Source organism: Dromiciops gliroides, chromosome 3 (genome assembly GCF_019393635.1).
Source record: "Dromiciops gliroides isolate mDroGli1 chromosome 3, mDroGli1.pri, whole genome shotgun sequence".
Classification (NCBI taxonomy): Eukaryota; Metazoa; Chordata; class Mammalia; order Microbiotheria; family Microbiotheriidae; genus Dromiciops; species Dromiciops gliroides.
In genome coordinates, this window is record NC_057863.1 from 76,374,035 (window position 1) to 76,400,792 (window position 26,758).

Consider the following 26,758-nt stretch of genomic DNA (forward strand, 5'->3'; position numbering starts at 1 on the left):
ATGACTGAAAAATGACTAAACAACAACAACAAAATTTTTAAGTGTGAAATTTTATGGGTATCTACTCTACAAGTAGTTACAGTGTTTTAAGAAAGGTAACACTATTCTTGCCCTTATAGACCTTATGATCATTTGGAGAAGACTGGTCATGCATAAACTGGAATAATTTAGTAACAATTCAAGGCTGTTTATAATTACGTCCCAGAGGAGTTAGAGGGAAGGAGAGGATGACTAAGGTGAGTGCAGAAGGTTTTATAGGGGAGATAACAGCTGAGTTGGACCGTTAGACATGGGTATCCTTTCAATAGGTAGAGAAGAGGATATTTCAGAAAAAACGGGGATAGTAGGAACAAAGGGTGCAAAGGCAAGAAGAAACAAAGTGTGCAATGAGGTGACAAATTTACAGTGAAGATTTGTATCGACAGTAAAGAAATAAATAAGAAAGGGAATTTGGGCTAGAAAGTAAGTGGCTTTGAATGTAAGGCTGTGGAGTTTTGATTTTATATTGTTGGTCATGGGGATGCTTTTTTTTGTGGGGCAGTGAGGATTAAGAGACTTGCCCAGGGTCACACAGCTAGTAAGTGTCAAGTGTCTGAAGCTGGATTTGAACTCAGGTCCTCCTGAATACAGGGCCAATGCTTTTTCCACTGCTTCACCTAGCTACCCCTTGAATGCTTTTTTTTTTTTCTCAGCAGAACTATTACATGATGAGGGCAGCTAGGTGGCACAGTGGATAGACTGCTGGGACTGGAGTCAGGAAGTCTCATTGTTCAAATCTGATCTCAGACACGTATTACTTGGGTGACCCTGGACAAATCACTTGACATTTGCCTTTCTTTCCTCATCTGCAAAATGAGCTGGAGAAGAAACTGGCAAACCACTTCAGTATCTGTGCCAAGAAAACCCCAACTGGGTCATGAAGAGTCAGACTCAACTGAAAAATGACTCAACAACAACAGCAACAATTAGTTGATAAACTGGTTGAGAAGGTTAGTCCAGCAGCCATGGACAGTGTGCCTTAGAAAAGAACTGAGGGCAGCTAGATGGCGCAGTGGATAGAGCACCGGCCTGAAGTCAGGAGGACCTGAGTTCAAATCTCACCTCAGACACTTAACACTTACTAGCTGTGTGACCCTGGGCAAGTCACTTAACCCCAATTGCCTCACTAAAAAAAAATAAATAAGAAAAGAAAAGAACTGAGCTGGAGGGAGCCTGAGATAGAATGGGAATGGAAAGTAAGGGGCAGGATTGAGAGTCATGGCAAAGGAAGAAGTGAATAAATTAGATTTGGTGAATGTTTATGTTTGGAGGATCAAGAAGAGGGTAGAGTCAAAGATGGTCTGCTGATATGGGCAACTGGAAAAAAGATGGCACCATTTGACTGACATAGGGACGTTAAGGTCTTGATTGCCTAGGCACCCCTGTCAGCTCTAAAAGCTGTAGCTCACATGATAGATTAAGAAAATGTGCCTATTCTGACAGTTTATAATGGGGCAGAGTTTGAGTGAAAACTTTGGGTTTTCAGCAATCCTTGACCTTCAATCCTCCTTATCTTTCATTGATCTGTTATTTTCTTCCTGTTTCCTGATTAACTTTGACCCTTCTCAGATATTTTGCATTTGATCTACTGATATATTACATTTAAGGATGAGGTTTTCTCTCAGTGCTCAAGATGGGGTTGAACCCTGGCTATTTTGACCTGTGATACAGTACAAGGACAACCTTTTGCTTTTGTTTTTTTTTTGTGAGGCAATTGGGGTTAAGTGACTTGCCCAGGGTCACACAGCTAGTAAGTGTCAAGTGTCTGAGTCTGGATTTGAACTCAGGTTCTCCTGAGTCCAGGGTCAGTGCTCTATCCACTGCGCCACCTAGCTGTCCCTCTGTATTGTTAATATACCATAAACCCTGCCTTTATTTTCCCTCTTCCCAAACTCATACTTAGGTGAAACAGTAAATTACTTAACTTATATAAACTAATATAATAAAAATAATAATGATCAACACATTCCTCATATTATTTTACAGTTTAATATTAAGTTGCCATGAATTATTCTTATCATATCCTCATTTCTAACTTATACTGTTTTTGGGGAAAGATTCCTTTTAGACTTTGATTTCTTTTGTTGCAAAAAAATTACTTTGTTAACTCTCCTTTTTAGGTCCTGAGAGATTTTCTCCTTTCCTAGTTCAGAGAATAGCACTTATTCTTTTAATGTAGTATATTAAAATGCAGCAAGATGATATGTATCTATTGTCATTTCAATGTTGCTGTGTCTTAAGATGTAATTTTGACATTAATCTGTCATTTTTTCCAGATTTTAAGAATTTTTGACCCATGGCATTTTCTAGCATTTTAAAATGTATTCGGTATGACTCACTTTACATAGTAAGGTAGAAGTTTTGCTATTGTTGTAAGTTACAAATAATTTCAGATCCAATATCTTGATTGTCAGATAGTCTTTCCTTCAGGCATCTGAAAATGGCTCTTATACATTTAAGTGAGTATTGAATTTCTTAATTAGCTAGCTTTAAGAAGAATTCCTTAGGTGAGGAAGATATCTCATGTCGAAAGATGTAAAGGATATGCATTACGATTGGTCTACTTCTTAATGATCATTTCATTACTATGTTATTCATTACATTGTTATTAGTTACCAGCTACCCTTTCAGATGTGAAATAACAATTCCAAAGGTAAGAATTTATGGGACTCTTCCCAGGTTATATCTCCATTGAGAACTAATTTTTAGGTTAGTATTATTTTCTAGAGTTATGGTTTTAAAACTGTGTTTCTGTGGAACCCCACAGCTAGCTACAGGAAGGATCTCTGGGGAATTCTTAATGGAAAGTTCATCCATGACAGGCATCATTAATTAGGTCTGTCAGCTCATATCCCTGTTTCAGGACATCAGGGGGTTGTGGTTCTGGTACTTGAAAAACAACAAAAGATTTCAGCACTTTGGAAAGTTTTAAAATCATTGTTTTTCCCTGTCACCCCCATCTATTGATGAGCCTGTCATATGAGATGGAATCAAAGTCGAGGTGAATTATTTCTATGTCTTTCTTCTAGTAAGTAGTTTGTCTTTCTCTTTAGAAATTCACATTTGTTACTGCCCATTGTTCCTGATCTCATTGCTGAATGCAGATTTTATTTCTTCTAAAATCTACCATCTTCTGGATCATATTCATTTGATGTCTATTGAAAATAAAATTTGAGAGATTTGCTCAATCTTTCAGGAGGAAACTTTTGGTTCATAGATCTTGACTGTTCCTTGTTCTATCTTCTAAGAGTGAATGTTTTGTTTTGTTTTGTTTTGTTTTTTTTGCAGAGCAATGAGGGTCAAGTGACCTGCCCAGGGTCACACAGCTAGTAAGTGTCAAGTATCAGAGCCTGGCTTTGAACTCAGGTGCTCCTGAATCCAGGGCCGCTGCTTTATCCACTGTGCCACCTAGCTGCCCCGTGAATGTTCTTTTATACCTAAAGAAGCTAGTACTGACAAGTAAGCTTTGGTGAGGATGAGATTTCGTAGCTAAAGATTCACTTCTTAAACATGATCAGGTCTCTTTTTAATCCTGAATATGCTTTTTACTTGTTTCTCATTTCTTTTCTCATGCAAAGAAAAAATCCTTAATGCTCAGAAACATGTCAGTCATCTGTTACAGATCATACCACAGGATGATGAGCATCAGAAGCACAGCAGATGGTAGAAACCTTTGCTCTGACATTATCATGGGGTAAAATAGTTGCTCCACAGGTACCTGCCCTCTTGTTTTTATCTCACTGACATCAGTGGGATGATCAGACCTGATCCATTCTTTGCCTTTTGATTATGCTATACATGTTTAGACCTATCTTCACATTTTTAAGAAAGAACCTTGGATCTGTTTGATCCATACCATTACTAATTTTTAATCCTTGAAAATTTTGTGGAGGTGGAATATTGACTTGGAATTTGCTGTATGTAGATTTCCTTTTTCTTTTTTCATTTTTTTTTTTTTTTTTTTTTTTTTTTTTTTTTTTTTTTACCAATTGCAGTGTTATGGGGAACTTCTAGCAAGGAAAGTACTTCTGCTATTTATTCCAGAATGCAGAGTTGTCTAGACTACTGAGAAGGCAAATGACTTGTTGAGAGTCACATAGTCTTATAGTATATCAGAGAGTTAGGGCTTGACTCCAGGTGTCCCTGACTGTAAGGGTAGCTTTTTCATTACTGTATTCCATGATGCCTCCCTATATACAGAAGAGTTATCTTAGCTATGTGAGATTTTGGTTTATAATTAAATCCCAGGACTAGAGGCACCTCTTGCAGAAACTTTGAAAAACCCACCATTGTTGATTACTTTTGTTGATCATAATGGAAGACCTCATGGAAATTTATTTTATTTTTATTTTAATAATTTTATTATTGTATTTCATTTTAAACAATAGCTATTTCTCCTTGATCTTGTCCTCCACTGAACTCCATTTCTTTTTTTTTTTTTTTAAGTTTTTTTTAGTGAGGCAATTGGGGTTAAGTGACTTGCCCAGGGTCACACAGCTAGTAAGTGTTAAGTGTTTGAGGCCGGATTTGAACTCAGGTACTCCTGACTCCAGGTCCGGTGCTCTATCCACTGTGGACTCCATTTCTAACAAACAAAATAAACTTAAGAAAAACTGACATAAATCCATTTGACAATGTCTACTGTAGTCCACATCTGTCATCCTCCTCTCTCTCTACTAAGGGGAGGAAGGAATGTTTCCTTACTAATTTACCGGATTTGATAACACCGTAAGAATTTGAAGGATTGGACAAAAAATATGTTCACTAGTTCTGGACATGTGTGTGTCTTCAAAGGAGTTTAGAGGGTATGGTTAGTGCAGTCACAGTTGTGGAATTTCAGAGCCAGAGAAAACAAAAGAGAACATTTAGTCCAGTTCCTCATTATAGAGAAAGGAAATTCCATCCCCTGGCTCTTCTCCCATTAGACAGTGAACTTCTTGAGACGAGGGCCTATTGGATGCTTAAAAAATGGTTTCTTTATATTTTTCGTACTTAGCACAGTGCCCAGCACATAGTAGGTGCTTAATAAGTGCTATGTGAGTCTTAACAAATCATTTGCCCTCTTAGTAATCTATGTTCTGGAATAGCAAAGGTACTTTCCTGGCCAGAAGTTCCCCATACCACTGTAATGATAGGTCTGGTTAAAAAAAAAAAATCCATGTACGAGAATTTCCAAAGCAAGACAACAACTCAACAATATTTTCTTTCTTTTTAAAAAAATTTAAAATGTTATTTTTATTTTTAATTTTTCTCAATTATATGTAAAGATTTTTTTGAGTTCCAAATTTTTCTTCCACCCTCACTTCCCTCCCCTTTCAGGAGGCTAGCAAGCAATTTGATATAGGTTATACATCACAGTCATGTTAAACTATTTCCACATTAATCAGAACAAAAGAAAAACAAAACACAAGAAAGAATGAACAATAACAACAAAAAAACCCAAAAGAAGTGAAAATAGTATGCTTCAATCTGAATTCTGACTCCATATTTTTTTTTTCTGGATGTGGAGAGCATTTTCCATCATGAGTCTTTCAGCATTGTCTTAGGTCATTGTATTTCTGAGAAGAGTTAAGTCTCTCATAACTGATCATCACAAAATGTTGTTGACATTGTACAGTTCAACAGTATTTTCAAGGGTTAAAAATAAGTAAAAGTATGATCAAACAGATTCAGGGTTCTCTCTTAAAAATATGAAGATAGGTCTAAAGATTAGACTGTCTATTTTATAACATTATATTTGCTACATTTAGTATGGTGGAAAGAGTTCTAAATTGGGTTTCATTGAATTTGATTCCAAATCTCAGTTCTGCAAACACAGCTATGTTTAGTTTTAGCATTCAAGGCTATTTCTTCTCCCTACCACCACGTCTTAATTACTTTACCTGCAATTAGAACATACTTCCCCCTCAAGGCAGTAAATACCTTAATGCCATGGTCTTCATTGCATGATATATGCATTATCTGAGAACGAGATTTTAATTGTCTACCACCTCTCTCTCGCTCTCTTTCTCCATCCACACACACACACACACACACACATAAGTCTTTATTAAAACAGCTGAAACATAGCCAATCATGACCAATCAAGTATGTAAGATTTGGATTGCAAGCTTTTTAAACAAACACTCAGGTATTTTTCTTGCTAAACCTTAATCTATTACAAAAGAATTCATTCCCACCCTAATTTTACATATTCCTTTCTAATTCTCCCTGAATTATTAGTTCGAATTCAAGAAGTGATTGCTGCTTCACCTGGGTGATGAGAACAATGATCCATGTGACCTATGGCTCTTGCTTAGGCTTCTGAGCAACCTATACCTTTTAAAAACTGCTTTCATTCAGTAAGTTTTAGAAGCTGCTCTTAGAAGGAAGGAGCCCTGCATCACTTCCAGCAGAATATTTCACAGGAATTGGAACAAAAATGTAAACATAAATGAAACAAGGTTATAGAACAGGGATTTAAAGTGATTTCATGTCAAGAAACTAATTTGTGTATGCATAAAAATACCAATTTTTAAAAGTACTGAAATTGGGAGGGCAATTGTGATTATGCAAATTCATGGGCTGCCTAACAGAACTTGGCTACATATTTATATTTCTTTCAGTGCATGATACATTGTTATTAGTTAGTTACCAAATGAATAATCATCTTAATAAAATGATTAGTACATGGGAGCACATTTTTCTTTTAAACTCTAAAAATAAGCTTAAATACATGAGGAATTGCAACAGCAAAACTATCCATAGAGTAATTTAAATGAGGCTTATGTATACGTGTAACATTGTGACAGATGGATCTGCCGCACCAATGGGTTCCTCATTTCCCAGTGATGACTCCCTCTTATTGGCTCGAGCTCCCATTCAGAAAATACTATTTACTTTTAAGTGTTATTCATATGTTGTTTTTAAAGGATCATGTGTAAAATGGTTTCTGTTAATGTGTGGGATAGGGATACCGCAAGCCTTTTATTTTGTAAATACAAATCTAATGCTGAATATTAATGAATTTGTCATGTTTCCCACAATTTTAGAATTTTCTTTTTATGCCTGTACAGTTGATTGAGGTATTTTGATTTTATAGGTAAATTGTATTGTTACATGGGCTATGTAATGTCCTGTATTCCTGGATAATAGAAAACAATCCAGAGCAAATCCATACTGTATCTTTAATTAAGTGTTTCTTGGCTTGCAGAATACATTCTTGTCTTTCATTGACAGCCACCATCATTGTCAAACCAAGACCATGTTCCTGGTGAGGAGGCACCATACTGGTATTCTCCTGGAACTCCACCCCCTTGGAAAGATAGGTTCTACATTATAATGAAGATTAGACCCAAAAATGTAATTATATCTGAGTTATAGAGAGATTCCGGTATCATTTTATTTGTTATTGAAAAGACAAAGCATTTTTCCCAAATTGAAAAAAAAAAGCTTTTCATTCAAGAGCTCTTTAAATTTTTTCATTCCTTTGTAATTTTGGCTGCTTGCTAAAGACTAGATAAAGTAATCTCTTACCTAAATAATGCCTGACCCCCTGCCCAGAGAATTCTAGAGATTTGTAAAACTAGAAGCAGTAGAATTGTAATTCGGTACCTTTGTTTAAATAAGAAGAGAAAATGTTAGGAATTGTCTCTGGTTCTGAAGATGACAGAAATAATTTAAGTACTCTGCTTTTTCATGTGCTTTCTTCAATATCTAATCAGACTGCACTGAAGCCTTGCTATTCAACAAAACAACCTACCCAAGACATATTTGTGTGTGTTTAAAAAATGTTTCTGGACTAGTAACCATTAATAAAAGCAAATATTTAAATGCTCATTAAGAAAAAACTCAGGGGCAGCTAGATGGCAAAGTGGTAAAGCGCCGGCCCTGGATTCAGGAGTACCTGAGTTCAAATCCAGCCTCAGACACTTGACACTTACTAGCTGTGTGACCCTGGGCAAGTCATTTAACCCTCATTGCCCTACCAAAAAACAAAAAAAAAAAAACAAAAAGAAAAAACTCATGATAAACTATACACACAATTATTTAAAATTTGTTTAAAATGTACATTGGCTTCAACAAAAGGAAAGCGTCCTATTTGATTCAATGTCCCCTTCTGGTCTATTCTAGGTATTTTTAGATGTTGTTGCTATTACTGTTTTTGTGTAGTTGTAGTCAATATGTTACTCTTTTTCTATTTTACTTCCCTCCGAATTATTTATATATGCCTTCTGATGTCTTCTTGTATTCTTCATATTTGCCTTCATTGAATCTCCAATGAATTTTCCCAGAAATGACTCAGGATCTTTAATATGAATGGATATTAAAGGGCATAAATGTATTCCAAACTCATCCGACGTCTGCATAATGTAATGCGGTCTTTAGTCTTGAAAAGAGTTTACCCTAGTAAAAGATACAGTTCTCTATTAATTTGGTGCCAAAGAATGCTAATTACAGTTTTAAGGCCAAAACAAAAACGAGGGATCCCAATAAAATCCCCCTCGGGATTAAAGCTAAAAATGAACAGGTGAACATCCAAATTCCTCCAAGTTCTTTCCAGGCATTACAAGAAAGACACTGGGGAATCATTATCTGTTTCCTGTCCTGAAAGCAGAACCCACATATCGAATAGCTGAATGACAAGCAATCTGGCCTATCCGTATGACCATATTGTTTCCATCCCCTAATTAGCCTAGTCCTCACTGTGTTGATGAGGAAACAGATGCATGGAACAGCAAATTACCTTCATCTCGCCACTGAACAAAAAAACAAAAAAAGACCCAGCATTTAATTGTCTCATTTGAACTCGGGCAATTCAAAAGCAATAAAGTAGAAATATTTAAAGGCCAAACATTTCTAAAATGTATTTATTTAAAAATTGTCACACCCCCAAAGTTAGTAAAGTTGGGTGATGGGAAAATGCCAATTTTACTTGGAAGCTTTTACCTGAAAAGCTCACAGCCATTTAGTTAAGTTATTGGCATTTAGATGAGAAGAGATTAAAGTAGAGGGTTTGTGCTCCTGTGGGTGCACTGTGTGTTTATTTTTCATGCCTAGTTCTCAATCAGATTAATGGGGGGACTGTCTTTGTGTACTCTCTATCATGTTACATTGGAAGTTTGTTCTTTGCAAAGCTATCAAAGGGGTAAAAGTGTATAAAGGAAGAGGACGACCTGATAGATCTAGTAGGAAATAGTCAAATGAGGACTTTGGCAAAATTCTGTCTTTGACTTGGACTTCATCAATAGCTTATGCAGTTATTTTCTTCTGTGGATCTCTACTATAGGCAGCAGAAGTTGCTAACACAAGCCTACGCATATCTGATAGCTTCTCAGTATTTGGGAACTATGGTTATTCAGTTCTTATACTCCCTAGCCCCTCAATGACCATAGTTTTCCATGGCTTCAGAATATTTTTAGAGACCTAGTGTGCTGGCAGTTTTTGAGTGTTGGTTTGCTTAACATCTGCCAAGGATAGCCTAGAGGAGATTTGTATTTCAGATAAGGCATAGCTTGGCTTACCTGTAAATTCCATGCTTTGGGTGGTTTGGGTGGTCCTTGTTGTAATTATAATAGTCACCCTCAGAAGAAGTTTCCATTGTTGTTCAGAAGCATATTAGAGGGGGCAGCTAGGAGGTGCAGTAGATAAAGCACCAGCCCTGGATTCAGGAGGACCTGAGTTCAAATGCGGCCTCAAACACTTGACACTTAATAGCTGTGTGACCCCGGGCAAGTCACTTAACCCTCATTTCTCCATAAAAAAGCATATTAGAGAAGCAAAAGCATAATCAAGAAGGGATATTTGAATATAAGCATAGATTTCTGATGTCCTGTTTCCTTCACATTTCCCACAAGAAAATGATGTTAGAAAGGAATGAAATAGCTTTGGGGAGGACTTCTCATGCACTAAAAATTAAGTCAAGTTGAAAATTCATGGCTTTGAACTTAGAAGAGATCCATCCAAATGGTTCTCTCTTATTTTACTATTTTAATTTATTTTACCATTTGCTTAATAAATAAATGATTACGTAAGTTGCTTTAAAAATGTTAAAGTGCTGGATTACACTCCCAATCTTCAAAATATATTTTTTCTTCCAAATACCTAAAAATTCCTTGTAAAAGTCTGGAAAAATTGAAAAGATAGTGAATTAAAGGAATAGTCCAGAAGTCATAGGAGTTTAGAAGTATGTTGGGATTGGTGAATTTGGTAAAACTAATATCACACTTTAAGGCTTGTAAAATGCTATGTATTACTTCATTTTATCCTCACAATTGCCCTGTGAGGGAGATGATATTATTATCCCCATTTTACAGATGAGGAAATTGAGACAGAAAGGTCAAATGATGTGTCCAGGGTAATGAAACCAGTAAGCGTTGGAGGCCAGATTTCAGCTAACGTCTTCATGGCTCCAAGTCCAGTGCCTGTCTATGATATAACCTAACTGTATTTCAGAGAATGAGAGTTGTTTTAAAACACTCCTAAATCATATTCCTCTATCTCATTCTCTATAAATATTTAAGACAATTTAAAATATGATTTAAAAACTATAATTAACTCTATAAAATAACATATAATAGGAAGTTTTGGTTTTAGAAATAAGGTTAAAAATCAGACAGAAGGAAAAAGAGTGGGTATGTCATATTTTAGTCAGTGAAATGAAAACCCATTGGGTTAAGAAAGTTTCTAAGCCAAGAAATTGAGCCATTTATCTCTCATGTGATTTTCAATACAAATAATTTATAGCTTTTTCAATATTGGCTAGTAGTATTGATACTCTTTAGTAACAGTCTAGAAAATAATTTAATTAAAATGGGTATTACTAGTATGGTAATGATTAAATGTTTAGTAATGACCCATTGACCAAAAATGGAATGGCAGCATAGACTGACCGCATTGAAGGTCTGTGAGGCTGGGTGACTTGTTGACTATGTTATAGTAAGTTTTGCATTTTTCTAATTCTAAAATTCTTGAACTTTGTGACCTTGTTTATATATTGTCAAATAAATATATTGTAGCATGGATAAATTTGTCGTTTCGTGGTGATTGCATGATTTGGCTACAATATACTTGTCATAAACAAGTACAGCTGAATTGAACTCATTGGTTCAACCTTTCTAAGGTTAATCTTTTTTTGTTTCAGCTCTAAAGACATAATCTCTCTATATTTATAATACCATAGCAATTTAAGGATGTGTGATTTTGTTGGAATGAATAACTTCTCTTAGTCATCACAGCGACTTTTAAGGTTTAATAAATGGTTTTGATCAGTTACAGTGACCAAATAATTATCATCACCTGTTTGCCAAAATTCTAGTAATGAGCATCCCCAAATCTAGCTAGGCAGTACAATGGAAGACAGGCATATGGCCCATTTCTATTCCCATATATAAAGCTTTTCTAGTCATATCTAAGTCAAGAAGAAGTATTAGAGTAGGACTTTAGTAGAGGATATTTGTAACATCACTGGAAATATACTGTTATACATACTATATATACATATGTGTATTTATATATTTATCTCTATATATCTGTATATACAAATGTATGTGTATACATATGTGAATATGTGCTTATATACAAATATATGTGTATATATGTATGTGTATACATATGTGAATATGTGCATATATACACATATATATGTGAATACATACACCAATTATCATTTTGGAGAATTATAAGATGGTTTCTTTCAAAATTATGGGAACTGAGAATTTTTTAAATAGCTAACTTGTCTCACTATTTTCTGAATTTAGCCTAGCATGCATTCATTTGGTTTTGGTAAAGTTCAAAAGCAATACAATTATAGGCTTTAGAGCTAGAAGAGCCTTTAACCAATCATCTAGTGCAGCTCATTCATTTTACAGATGATTAACTTGACATGCAGAGTGTTTAAGTGACTTGCTTAAGGTCAGACACACACAGAGTAAGTTAGTAGATCCAGTATTTTAAACCAGATCCTCTCAGTCTAAATTGAGTGCTTTTTTCCCATTAGATCCTAGCAGTTATTGATCCTTAACTTCTAACAATAGATGATCACTTTACAGATACTAAATTAATATTCTACTTGTCAAACATAATAAATCAATTATTAAGCTGAAACCAGATTATTTTAAATCCCACATGTTAAGTAATAATATTGACATGATTGGCTATTTATGTCATAGGATAATCCTTTCTAAGAGGTAGGATCAGATCGCTCAAATTTGTATCATAGACTAATCAATGAAGTCACAAGAAATGGTAAGACAAAAACATACATAAGGCTCAGAAAGGAAGAGCAGAGTAGAAATGTTAGTCAAATATGAACAAAGTATATTTCCCTGAGAATTAGTCCATACAGGTGGAAGATCGAAATGGTTGGAAACTGCTGAGAGAATGAAACTAGAAGATTCCACAATTTCATTATGCAAAGGTCAAGAAAGGCCCATTTGGAATACAAGCAAGCAATGCAGCAAGATGCTATTGTTTGCTCAATACCTAATGTAACATACTTGTGTGACTCCACAAGACTGATTGAAGCCTTGTTTTCAGATCTGCTGGCTTGTTTTAGCAGTGACGAGCAATAATTATTTTGCTTTTTAAATGCATCGGGTTCCAACATGAAAGTTTGCCATATATTTCCAAAATAATTGGCAGAATATTGTATTGTTTATATATACAGAGTTGATGTTTTTTCCATTGCTGCCTGTCTTTATATGGACGTTACTCTAATAATAAGCATAATGCTTTCACAAGGTCCTGAAATGTAATTGTAGAAAAAAATTAAGATGGTGAAATTTGTCATTATGCAAACTTTCTGACAGCTTTTTATTTTGTATTTTTTTGGTTTTTGGCAGGGCAATGGGGGTTAAGTGACTTGCCCAGGGTCACACAGCTAGTAAGTGTCAAGTGTCTGAGGCTGGATTTGAACTCAGGTCCTCCTGAATCCAGGGCCAGTGCTTATCCACTGCGCCACCTAGCCACCCTTTATTTGTTTTTAATCTAGAAATAATGTATAACTTGAAGTATGAAATAATTAAGTGCTTCAAGGTTATAGAAAATCAATATCTAAATTATGGGAAGTACTATATAGATTTTATACTTAATAATTCCATATTGAAAAATTAAAAACTTCATGGTAATTCTGAATTGGATATTCCCTTATGAATCTTGGTAGGGCTTCAGAACATGAGGGGTTAATAAGGTTGGGTTGCTGGCATCAGCCAACTTTTGCCAGTAGAGGGTAGCAGTTACTTGGGCAGGAATCGTACTATCCATGAGAAGAACTAGGTGATAGGGGGTGCTTTGGAGACAGGTGGGTAAGACCATCTTCAATAAATACTAGTGATGTATTGAGGAATCACAGAAGAGAGGGGCAAAGGGATTAAAGTATAGGGTCAGAAAGGCAGGGGAGACCATAACTAGGGCTTTAAAAAACAAAGAACTGACTTGTGGGGGGAATCAGAGTACCAAGGCAGCAATGCTAGTTGGGGAAAATCGAGATCAGTGCTAGAGAGACTAACATGTATAGGAGATGCTAATGAGCAGTATCTTTAAGGACCAGCTTCTTATTCAACTTGGAACCTGATAACCTCCTTGTTTTCATCCTCCAAGTGCCGTAAGTGCTAAATAATAAAAAAAAAAATTACAAAAATGGTTTTGTAAATAGGGTTCAACTTACAAAAACAACTAAAGGACAAACTTATGAAAAAATAGTTGAGAATTAGGCTTATTTCAAAGAATTGACTTATAAATTACCCTACACATAGACATTCTGTTAAGTCTGTTGCTTAGTAGAACTTGAAAAAGACAATTAAAAATTGAATAACTTGAAATAATTCTACTGAGTTGTGGAGGAAAATATATTCCGTGGTTTTTGTTTGTTTCAGGATTTTGTTAGCACCTTCCTCCCCAGCACCAATGCCTGGATCTTATAATGTAAAACAAATTTTCATTTTGTCAAAGGTATTTTGGGATGTGTTCTGAGCTGTTGTCACATTTTGGAAACTGGCAAGTAAAGCAATGTGGGTTTCTTGTGTGCCAGTTTGAACAACAAAAAAATTAACACAACATTAGTCATCTTGTTTCCTTATTGCTTTAATTATCAATACATTTCACAGGAAAATTATATCTCCAGCTTTTCAGGAAAAAGGTGATATAATTTTAAATGGATCATAATTACTGGATCTTTTCAGAAAGACCCAGATTCAAGTCTGACCTCTGACACTAACTAATTAAGTGACCTTGGCAAGTCATTTAACCTCTGCCTCAGTTACCTGTTTTTATATGTAAAGTGAACCTAATGAGAACATCTGCCTCCCGGTGATATGGGGATAAAATGAAATAATATATGTAAAGCACTCTACAAACCTTAAAGTACTGTATAAATGCTATTGATTATTATTGCCATACACATAGATAATGAAGGTCTTAAACAGCATCAGAGAACAAAAGTCTGTTGTATTGACTCAAAATGGTTTTCTTTCAGCCTTCTAGATTTAATATAATAAAGCTTATTTTGCTCCATGCCTATATAGTATAAATTATGCCTTCCTCTCTGTACTGCAATCCCACAAAACAAAAATGAAAATTCATTTGGTTTATTATCAAAAATATGCAAGTAAATGTTTGGGGAAAAAGAAGAAAGTATGTACTTTGAAATGTAATTATGGAAAGATATTCTATCATGTTTTGCTATATACACATCTACATACATATGAGATAATACAGTATTCAAGACCAATTAAAATATGTCCTCCACCTCCATTTATATGCATTTCTTGATTCTACACATTTGACCTAATTAAATATGACTTTATGGTCTTGGTTATTTCCCCCAAATGGAAACTTTTCCTATTTTTTTTTCTTCTTGGTCTTTGTTAATGTTTATTTTGCCTCCTTTCAGTTTGCTATTAGTGTACTTACTTATTTTAGAAGCACGAATCCAACATACAGCAGAAATAATGTATTGTGCTGATTTCCTAATCGAAACAAACTGTATTGTAAAGGAAAATAAACTGTTATAATCAGACAGCCTATTTGGTGTCATTTGATTTGTGCATGATGTACTTGGCACGATGAAGGTCATAACTAGACTTTTATATAGATGCCGTATACTTGTTAACAAAATAATACAATTTTGACATCTAGGTGGATTCCCCATTTAACTTTATATCAGTATCACCTGGATATGAATACAGATACAGGTATGGATCCAGATGTGGATATGGATGTGTATATCTATCATTTCTGTGTGGCAGAAGAGGAGAATTTCATCTTAAATCTAGAGAAGATGTGAGAAAAAGATATTTTGTTGATCAAATTGGGATCTGTTTTTCATGAAGAAATGAGTTGTCAGGGCAGTTAGATGTGTGACCCTGGGCAAGTCACTTTACCCCCCACCACCACCCATTGCCCCTCCAAAAAAGAAAAAAAGAAAAGGAAAAAAAAAGAAAAAGAAATGGGTTGTCCAAGTAGTTTAATTATTCATCATGCTCTTGATTAACAGAAGACACAATAAATAACGGACAGAAGTAAAGACAACTCAATATCATGTAATGGCATAAAAATGGGACGTATGATTCCATTTATATAGGGAACTTTGAGGTCAGGAAACCATTTCTACTGATGCAGGTAAGTATCTTTTCTTCAGCTTTTAGTATTAGAGGGTTTCCTAGAGGTTTGAAAGGTTAAGGGACTTGTAGAAGGCCAAATAGCCATTATGTGTCAGCGGTAGCACTAGAACCCAGTTATTTCTGGTTTTGAGGACAACTATCTACTATACTATGTTCACTGTCTAGTAATGGGAAATGCTTAACTTTTTGATTATTAATAATACATAATAATAGCTTTGCCTTTATATCATAGTTTAAAGTTTACAAAGTACTCTAGATGTATTGTCTTATTAGACTCTCTCTACAATTCTTTGAGGTACTTGTTATTCTTTTTCATTTTATGGATTAGAAAACTGAGGCTGAGAGAGGTTAAGTGAGCAATCTGAGGAAGCACAACTAGGACTTGTTTATTGAAGGATTTGAACTTGGCTTTTCCTGATTCCAAGTCTACCAGTCTATCCGCTGTACAACACTACTTCACATGGATGCGGATAGATCTATTTATCAACTCAACTATTTCTTCCAAACTAATTATCCATTTATCTATCATCAACTCCCATGGAGACACACAAAAACATAGACATATGCTCATACACATACATTTACACATCCATATCTATATCTGGATCCATACCTGTATCTGTATCCATATCCAGGTGATGCAATGGATAGAGTTCTGTGACTAAAGTCAGTAGTTAGAATTCAGCCTCAAACATTTATAAGCTCTGTGACTCTGAGCAAGTTACTTCACCCTGTTTGCCTCAGTTTCCTCTTCTATAAAGTGAGCTTGAGAAGAAAAAGGCAAACCATTCCTGTATATTTGCCAAGAAAACAGCAGATGGAATCTCAGAGAGACAAACATTACTGAAAATGACTAAATTATACCATATTCATTCATTTGTTCATTCTCTCATTCATTCATCCATTTGTTTATCCACATATATATATATATATAGATAGATAGATAGATAGATACTTGCAAGAATTGTGTGTGTTGTCAATATACATAGAATATAGAGAATTGAAGTAGTGTTGTTTATAGAAGACTAGTCTTTGAATCAGGAAGACCTATGTTCAAATATCGATTCTTTAATATACTAACCTAAAGACCATGGGCAACTTCCTTAACCTCTTTGTACTCCAGGCAATTATGTAAGATTCTAAGTTAGAGGAGAATCCCATTTTTATTTGTGGAGGGAATTTCCACACTGGGTTTTCTCCACATTGATAAAATCACTCCTCCTCCTCCCCTTCTCTCTCCCTTCCCACCAAAAAGTAAAATGAACTTTAGGAGATGTCAGAATAGGTTGGTGCTCTTCCTAGGGTCATGGTATGTAGCTGGAGCCCAATATATCTGATCAGCTTAGAATCCATTTATTAGCAACATTCTCATTAGTTCATGGTTTACCATGGCATTCCACAAATGTCAATAATATGCAGGCAGATCACCTTCTTTCATGTGGTGAGTGTTTTCCAGAAAGGAAACCTAGGGTTGATTTGGGAATATAATCGATTTTGTTCTGCCCTGAAAGTGTTCCAAGCGCCTAATCACCTGAAGCTAGGCTCCCCATAGAGATATTTGGTGTGGAAAATGGGAAATTGTTTCATTTTAAGTCACAAGTTTGAAGTGTTCGTTCTTCATCCTCAATATCCAAAATGTTGTTGCATGCCTGCAGAGATAGAAAAGCATCCTTTCCTATTATGGGTGGTGGCAAAGTACTTGAAAGAGATTTATCCTGAAAAACAAATTCTTAAGCAATGCTTCTTGTGTTCTCTCTGGTTAACATCGAGTTCTTTGCACTGTCCCACATTGCTATGAGGGTATCTAGGTGGCACATAGCATAGAATGCCAGGCCAGGAATCAGGAAGTTCTGCGTTCACATTTGACATTAGACTGACTATATGCGTGACCCAGGGTAAGTCATTTCACCCAGTTTGCCTCAGTTTCCTCATTTGTAAAATGAGCTGGAGAAGGAAATGGCAAACCACTGAGTATCTTTGCCAAGAAAACTCCAAATAGAGTTAGGGAGAGTTGGACACGACTGAAAAATGACTGAATAATAACTGGGATATATTCTCTCACTTTCTAATATAGAATGAATTAAGGTTTCTTCCCAACCCAAAGGAGAAATCTACTTGAAAACAAACATTTCCCAATCCATTATTTTTTTAATGAGTGCCAGTGGAGCAGAGAATTTTCTCTATTTTTGTGCCCTAGGTATTGACTGCTGATAGACATCTAATATCACTGGCTCAGAGCAAAGTGAGAAATCAATGGTTTTACCAAAGAGAAGCTTTGAATGTCAATTTTCCTTTTATTTATTTATCATATTTAGTCAAGGCAGTCAAGCCTAAGTTCAACATTTCCCCTTTGCCTTCTTCATCTCTCTCTATGTCTTTCTTTCTGTCTTTGTCTCTGTCTTTCTATGTCTCTGTGTCTCTGTTTCTGTCTACGTATAAGTAATTAATTAATTGGGCTGATTTTATAATGCAGAGCAGGTCTCAATTTATCTTTTGAACTCAGTCACACAGCTAATTGAATAAAACTTTCTGGAAAAGACACAAAATAATTAGATTGTGTTGTTAGGTTGTCAGCGTGTGAGCATTGTAGTAGACTTTTTGGTAACCATTTTGTTATATGTTAAAACATTAATTAACATGGAAAACACATTTTAAGCTTGTTTCTTGCATCAAATAAGTTTGCTCTTTAATAGAGCTAAATATTCTGAATTAATGTAGAAAATGCTAAGATAAATGGTACTTTTTTCCTTTTTGTTTTTTTTTTTTTTTAAGTGAGGCGATTGGGGTTAAGTGACTTGCCCAGGGTCACACAGCTAGTAAGTGTTATGTGTCTGAGGCCGGATTTGAACTCAGGTCCTCTGACTCCAGGGCTGGTGCTCTATCCACTGTGCCACCTAGCTGCCCCTTAAATAGTACTTTTATGCTTTGAAAGGCATATACATTTGGTTCCTAATTAACATTTGTGCTTAAAAATCACTCTCAGTTGTACTGAAAAACATGCTTTATTGGGAATGATCATAGTGACATTGTGCATAGTGGACAATGTTTTTCCTTCTAGATTGCCTAATTAAAGTACAGTAACATTATGGGCTGAAGTAATTTATGGTTTTACTGACAAAGTCAACTGATATTCTGACAAAGTTTTCTTCATTAAAAGTTCAGTGATAAAGTAGACCATAGTTTTTGGAGTGAACTCTGGGTATATATGTATGCCAATATATAAAAGCTGAATGTTGTGCATGATGTCACAGTGAAGAAAATAACAACAACAAAATCAAATGACAAACATTTATTGATTACCTTCTTTTTTTTTGTGAGGCGATGAGTGTTAAGTGACTTGCCCAGGGTAACACAGCCAGTAAGTGTCAAGTGTCTGAGGCCAAATTTGAACCCAGGTCCTCCTGAATCCAGGGCCAATCCTTTATCCACTATGACACCTAGCTACCCCATATTGATTACCTTCTAAGTTAAGGTATTGTGCTAGGTCCAGGCATGGTAGGGGGGAGAGTGGGGGTGGGGGTGGAAGGGCAGTAAATGATCCTTGTTCTCATGAAGCTTAGTTAAGCAATTAATGAACTATCTTTCTGGTTACACTTCAATTCCAAAAGCTAATACTGTGACTTTGGATCCATTAGTAGCCATTAAAAAGGGAAGTATATTTACCTTTGATAAGTATGATTAGTGGAATTTTTTAAGTGTAGTATTTCATAATATCAGCCAGTTTTTTGATAGGTTAATGCTTTTGATTCAGTATTCCTTTTTCAAGTCCATACTTTAAATCTGTGGTTTCAAATTCAAATAGAATCTGGGACCATAAAACTGCTCATAAGGATCTCTGCAGGGCATATGTTGACTTAGTTTTAAAATAAAATTTTATCTATGTTTAATTGTATTTTAATTATTTTATTGAATATTTTCTAATTACGTTTAATCTTGTTTGGACCACACTTGGGAATGTTGTGGCTTGCATGCAACCTGGCGGCTGCATTTAGAAATCACCTTAAATCACAATGTTTTTATTCATTTCCCTTAGTGACAATATAATGTATATTTTCTCTATTAACCAAGTTGACCAGAAATAGTTATTAATTCCTGAAGTGACTTTTCTTAGGTGAAAAATAATTGATTTTGGTTTCAAACTGTTCTCTATTCCACGAACACATAATTGTTCCTTTTCTTCCAAACAATAACAAAACATAAAACCTCTGTGGTTTAGGTAAGTCTGGGTTGGCCATAAGCTAAATGAAAGGGTTTTTACTTAGGATCTAGCATTCTGTGACTCTAAGTTCTTGGCAAACAATTAGTACCTTTGGGGATATCCCTAGGCTTTGAGGCAGACATCATGGAAAATTATTCCCTTTCACGAATTGTCCTTTGATGTCACAATCAGACTGAATACTGATTTAGAAGGAACATGAAGTCAACATGGAAAATCTTATGTATTTTTTAAGGTAGATTATATTTTCATCATTTAAAAAATGGAATAAATGAAACATTTAGATTCATAAAGAGCTTTTAAAAACACTGATTTTTTTACCTGATTGAGACAAAAAAAAATTCTCAGAGTATAGAGAATCATTTGGATGATAGATAGGATGTATTAATGATTACATCATGGATTTGCAGATTTATCTGTTCTTGTCTGTTTTGACATAAATAATTTAGAAGTATTTCCTTTTCTTAAAAAACACAAACCTGTAAGAATAGTGCTACTAAATGTACTTGACAACATGCTCTCTTTTGTTATGAGTTACTCTTAGATTTTTGAAGCTCCCAGTATAATGTTTGTTTCATAACCTTCACAGTTAATCAACCCAGTATTCTTTTTTAGGGGAAGAAGATAACTAATGAAAGAAGCATCATGGTATTTATAAACAGCAGACTTAGTCTTTTTATACTTGAGAAGAACAATCAGATGGGAGTATAATTTTGTAATAATTAATCAGCTCTCCAGATTTCTGTTGCTTCTGCTTGTCACTTATTCATGTAGCTTATTTCTTTTCATTAGCTTTAATGTGCTAAAAATATATTTGGCACCTTTTTATTTTTTTTAAAGAATAAATTCTATGGATGGCTATGATATAGTTGTGTAGTTGTAGGATTCTGAAGGTGGAAAATACTTTAGTATGGGTATTATTGTTCTTAGTGTGTATTTTATTATCATTTTAAACCCCGATTTGATCTTACCTTCAAAGATTCTTTTCTGATCTTTTAACTGAAAATAATTTTCCTTGTTATGTAGGTACTTACTCCATGTAAAGCAAACACTAGGCTTTTTGGACAACTACCATGCTAAATAGGGTGGTTCTACATTGTAAAATCAGTATTTCTTCAGGAGAAATATGTGTTTCTTTTTCTTTGATTTCATTTTCACAAATTTATTTTATTGGTTAAAAAGACCAGAAATTCTACTAGAGGAAAAGAGAAGGAAAAGGTGTCAAGCTTCATGTTTTGTTTGTTTGTTTGTTTGCTTATTGGTTCACAGTCTTGTGATGAATTGCGGGGGGCTGGGGCGACACCTCCTATTTCATCCCTTGGTAAGTAGAATTCTTGAAATTGGAATTGACACCACCTCGGGTTTGAGGATGGGGCAGCTAGGTGGTACAGTGAATAAAGCTCTGGGCCTGGAGTCAGGAAGAGATCTTTCTGAGTTGAAATCCAGCCCCAGACATTTACTTGACATTAAACAAGTCATTTAACCCTATTTTCCTAAGTTTTTTTTCATTTGTAAAATGAGCTGGAGAAGGAAATGACAAACAACTCGAGTATCTTTGCCAAGGAAACCCCAGATTGGGTCATAAATTATTGGATATGATTGAAATGACTCAACAACCACCACCACCACCAACAGGGCTGAGGCTTTTTCTCTGTTCTTATGGCTGTCGGTTCCATTTGCTTTGTCTCCTATCTCTTTTCTATGTTTAGCACAAACAAATGGTTTCAATGATTATTGAAGTGACTATAAGATGAAGAAATTTAAGACTTTAAGCCACGTGGAGCCTGACAGTCTCAGCAATAGTCCACTTTGCAGCTTTATCAAAGTAGTTTTGGGTATGATATTTTGTGACAGGTATATGGGTATAAATGTCAATGTTCTCCTGTCTCTTGTTGGTTGATACTTTAAAACATCATCTTTGTCCCTTCTAATTTCTTCTATCAGCCAACCAAGCCATTGTTACGTTTGACCTCTGCCCTAGATTTTAGCTTCTTCTTGCTACCATATTTCAAATGTCTTTATTGACTTTCTTTATTAGTTTCTCCTCTAGTCTCTCTTAGATAGATTTCATTATCTTGCGCATGCATTTTAAGTTCTAGGGATGAGAAACTTCCATTTATTTAAAAGTATCTATCTGTCATTTTGAGTTAGGCAGAGAGCCCACTTCCCAGTTCCTTTTTGGAGCTGGACACTTGACATTTTCAAAAGAGGTCCTTAATTACCCACTAGTTCCTGTGCATTTTCAGATCAAATTCCTGGCCTCTGCCATACTTCAAAAAGGAACACCAAACTACAATGCCCTGCAGATATTCTTAGGCATTGCTGGAGATTACTTCCCACGGGTACACAGTCATTCCCCTGTTGGAAACAGAAGAACAAGGGTTTACAATTTGCTCTATCTGTCCAAAGCTAATAGAATTTAGTTTTTAAATGGACTTGAGAGAAGTACAGACTAATCCTCTCATTGATAGATGAGGAAAGGGTATAAGAAGAAGTCATCTGCTTTAGTTGCTTAACCTCTAATATAACCACTAACACAGGTGGCTAAGGTTTGATACCCCAGGCCTTCTGACTCCAAACTACTCCAAACTAACATGGTTTCCATGTTAGGATGCCAAGGTAATCACAGTATAAGATGGATTGTTCATCTTAGGGTCTTAATACTGATTCTTGGCACTATTATTTAAAACTGTTGAGGCATGTTTTTATTAAGAGAAAATGAATTCTGAGTAGAAATTTACTTTTCTTAGAAGCTTTCACATGTTTGGTCTAACAGTTTTGCATGGAAGAAACCCAAATCTACCAGATTGTGGCTTTCTTTTCTGCCAGAGGGGAAGAGTACTGACTAATGAATTGTTCTCATAACAGACCAATGGGGGTCTTCGAGCTATTTTATAAACAGATAAAATATTCTTAACTACAGAATCAGTTTGCACTTTCCCACAGCAGCTCACAAATCAAAACTTTTTATATCTGTGCACAGATTCTAACAATGCCTGCGGTTTGTGCATAAATAGCCTTCACAGTAATAAATCAGAGGAGGAAAAAAAAGCTCTCCGATAATAGCTGGTTTCTCAAATTGACATTTTCATGCTAAGGACTCACTGCGTCTTTCAAATTGACAGTATGTTTTGGGTTGTGTGAAAGAGAAATCATCTTAAATTAGTCTGTCTTCTTATTGAAGAAAAGACAAATTGTATCAACTTTCCACTGCATCATGGCAGTAAATTACAGAAGGTAAGACACAAAGTATTGCTATCTACTGATTTATAGATGACCTGGAACTGACAATGCTGACTGACTGGATACAAGAGGCACAAGATTCTGCTATCTCTATAGCAAGGAGGTCTGTCTGGTTGATGAAATTAAAATTCAATTCCCCTTCCTCCTCCTATCAAAGGAGTGCCCAATATATTTGTATTGGATACTTTGAGCAGTTTTTTCTAGACTTGGATTCTTTAAGGGATGTTTCTAAACTTTTCTATAACTGGACAACACCCATGGCTACTATATATTAAAGTATTTACAGCATTCTGAGAACAGCATTCTGGTGAATTACCGGAATAAGAAACATTTTTAAAAATGGCATCCTGGTTGCCATCAGCTATGAGATAAATCAGCAATCCTGTTGTCTGAAAGTACAAAGATATGAAATAGACTAATGTTGAGTTAATATTTACTTCTTAATATAAATTTCATAAAGAGTAGTATGTGAGAGGTCAATTTCAAATTTAAATGGATACCTAAGGAAAGAATTCATTAGACCAGGATCCTTTCACTAAAATCATCTCTGAATTTAGCAATTTCTACTTTATCTTATGAGATGAACGAATCATTTATTCAGTGCTTGCTATGTGCCAGACACTCTCCTATGCACAGTGAAATAGGATTATTTCTCCCTGCTCTATTAGTAAGCAAATCACATGTATGAGATTTTTTAGTAATCAAACAACACAAATATTTTAGTGGCTCTGTGATCTCATTCTTTTGGTTACTCCAAAATATGAATTGTAACCAATCCCTTGCCATCACAATGATACTGAGAGATTGCTGAGTGCCCATTGGGTTTCCTTCACTTTCAATTTGCGTGACTAGCCCATCTTTTTTCAATGAAGACATTCTCTAAACTCATTTCTTTCATAAATCCTGGTTTATGATGTGTTTCAGTCTGCTCATGCTGATCATACTTTTTTGCTCTTTAGGATCCCCAATTGTAGGTTTTCAAAGATTGTAGTGTTTCATAACTCAGCCAAATAATAACAGCAGAAGACTTCTGGGAGTAAGAGTAAGTCTGCTTTAGGAAGAAATAATCCCCTCATATAATTCTCATACCCACCCCCCAAAAAAAAATTACCTGGCATATTGGTGTATTCCACTGATTTTAGTAAGTCTTGCAAAATGTAGAAAGTGTCTTTCCTGTGACAGTGTAGGCAATTTTTCAGATCCAAGAATACAGAGAAGGTCAGATAAGCACTAGTAATTTTGAATTCTGATCTTTACCAACTAAATAATAGAAAGGTGAGGGTTTTTCATATCTCCTGACAAGAGCTGTTATAAATTTTTTTTAACATCTTTTTATACATATGTTTTCAATCCTCCCTAGAATCCAGTTTGCGATGTGTTTCCTGACTTTATGCACCCAAGAAAATAGAGAAAGCTACTCTATATGTTGGAAAGCTTAAATGTGAATAGAGAGTGCAAGGCCAATAAGCTTGTATGGTTTAGACAACTGTAGTTTTTTCTCAGTCTCTTCTCTCCCACCCCTTTTCCCCCACACTCAAGTCATGTCTCTTAACAACCATTCCTTTATTTTTCTACAATAGAAAGGATGATGGTAACTTCCCCTAAGACAAAATCAGAAAAATAACTGGACATTCATGATCCATGCAATGTGCAAAAGAGGTTGCACAGACAATGAATCTCTTGTTCTATTCTATTGTATTTACCTCTTTCTCTCGTGATACAACCTTTATTTCAACCCATTCTCCTATTACACAGAAATCCAATAGGCTTTGTAGATGCTAATAGCTGTGCCCTGTGGCAGCTAGACACAAATGAAAGGAATCTAGGCCAAAATAGGTTTGAAGTGCAGTATCTTGAATTGTGAACTCATGGACTAAAATTCAGGTATAGTGGGATTTTAAAAAGACAATCAGAATCTATCAGATAAAGTACAAAACAGTATTTGCTTGGATTAAGCAAACAATCTTGCTTAAATTTTTGTTTTCTTTGCTGTGGCATGTGAGAATCATATAAGTTTCCTATTCTATTGATTTAAAAACAAATAGGAATTTATATTCATTTATGAAAAATTTGCAAGTTTTCAAAACTCATTTACCTTGCGAATTGGGAAAGAGCAGTGGCTAGTACACTTTTAGTTCTTATAATTCTATTGCTTTGTTTTTAAAATTATCTGCTGCTGTGTCGCCTGTATATTAAGGCAATTGATAAATGCCATATTTCATTCAACAAACGTTGTCTACTATGTTCAGAGCATTTATCAGACATGGGTGGGGGAGACACAAAGTACAGTTAAAACAATCCTTGTGGTCAGGGATTAGACCTCTTGAATAAACAAGATATAAACAGATGACATGTCAATTGCATTATAAAATTCCAAATTGTTTTATGATGCTCAAAGGAGGAAGATCATTATTGACAAGGGAGATGAAGGAAGGCTTTGTTGAAAATTAAAATACAGGGTTTTTTGTTTGTTTTGTTTCTGTAGGGCAATGAGGGTCAAGTGACTTGCCCAGGGTCACACAACTAGTAAGTGTCTGAGGCCGGATTTGAATTCAGGTTCTCCTGAATCCAGGGCTGGTGATTTATCTACTACACCACTTAGCTGCCCTCCAAATATAGTTTTTATCTGCCTGTCTCCCATAAAAATAATAAACAGATCAGAGAAATTAATTTTATAATCTCTCCTACAAAATTAATAATAATAATAAATAGAGACATGTCACCCACAGAATAAAACCAGATCAGAGAACATAATGTCTTTTACAGGGTAAACCAGATCAGAGACAGACAGGAAAACATAATATCAATTTATTTTGTCCCAAGAAAAAAGAAACCATGATCATGTGGAGACCTCCTCCAAAGAAGGGAGCTCAGAGACTCCCTCTTTCTGAGGGTGTATAAGGTTTTTTTGTCCACTGGTTACAGAGTGTTATCGATATCAATAGAATGATACAAATTCCACCCAGAAGCAAAAGGAGTTTTAACAATTTCAGTTATAATAAGTATGGAGGAAATACAGAAGCATTACAATAAAATTACAGGATTCCAAAAAAGGGTTTGGCAAGGATGAAGATGCCCAGCTGTCCTCATAAGACTTACTATCCTGAGGAAAGAAGTCACCAGGTAGGAATTCTCATCTGCTAGCTACCTGTGTTCAGTTTGGAGTTCAGTTGAAGGACATTTTTCTCCTATTAACTTGGGATTCACAAACATAATTTTGGATATTAAGGCACCTCTATCAAATCAATGTGATCCATACATTCATATTAACAGCTTCTTGAGGGAGGTGGAATCTCAGTTGAATTTTAGAGGATAGATAGTATTTAAACTTAGAGGATGAGAGAGGCCATTCTTGGCATAGGGCACAACATAAGCAAAGGTGGATGAGTGTGGATATGTATGTTCATGTTATATTCGAGGTGTAACTAGAATATGGATAGCATATCTATGAGATAGCATGTCTTCTATCTTACATAGCATATCTATAGCATAGATAACATGAGAGGTTAGAAAGGTAGATTGGCACTAATTTATAAAATGAATTTTTTACTTTACTGGCCACTAATTGGAGACATAAGGGACAGAGATTTTGAACAGTGTGGTAAAGAGTCAGTGTTGGTACCATATATAGAAATAACAAAGTCAGATGTAGAAATAAGTT

At 35.2% G+C, this 26,758-nt stretch overlaps 1 protein-coding gene across 3 annotated transcripts in view; it reads left to right on the forward strand.

Moving 5' to 3' along the window:
- The window catches only part of ERBB4 (erb-b2 receptor tyrosine kinase 4), a 1,387,693-nt gene that overhangs the window by 67,432 nt on the left and 1,293,503 nt on the right, over positions 1-26,758 (forward strand). The window lies entirely within an intron of this gene.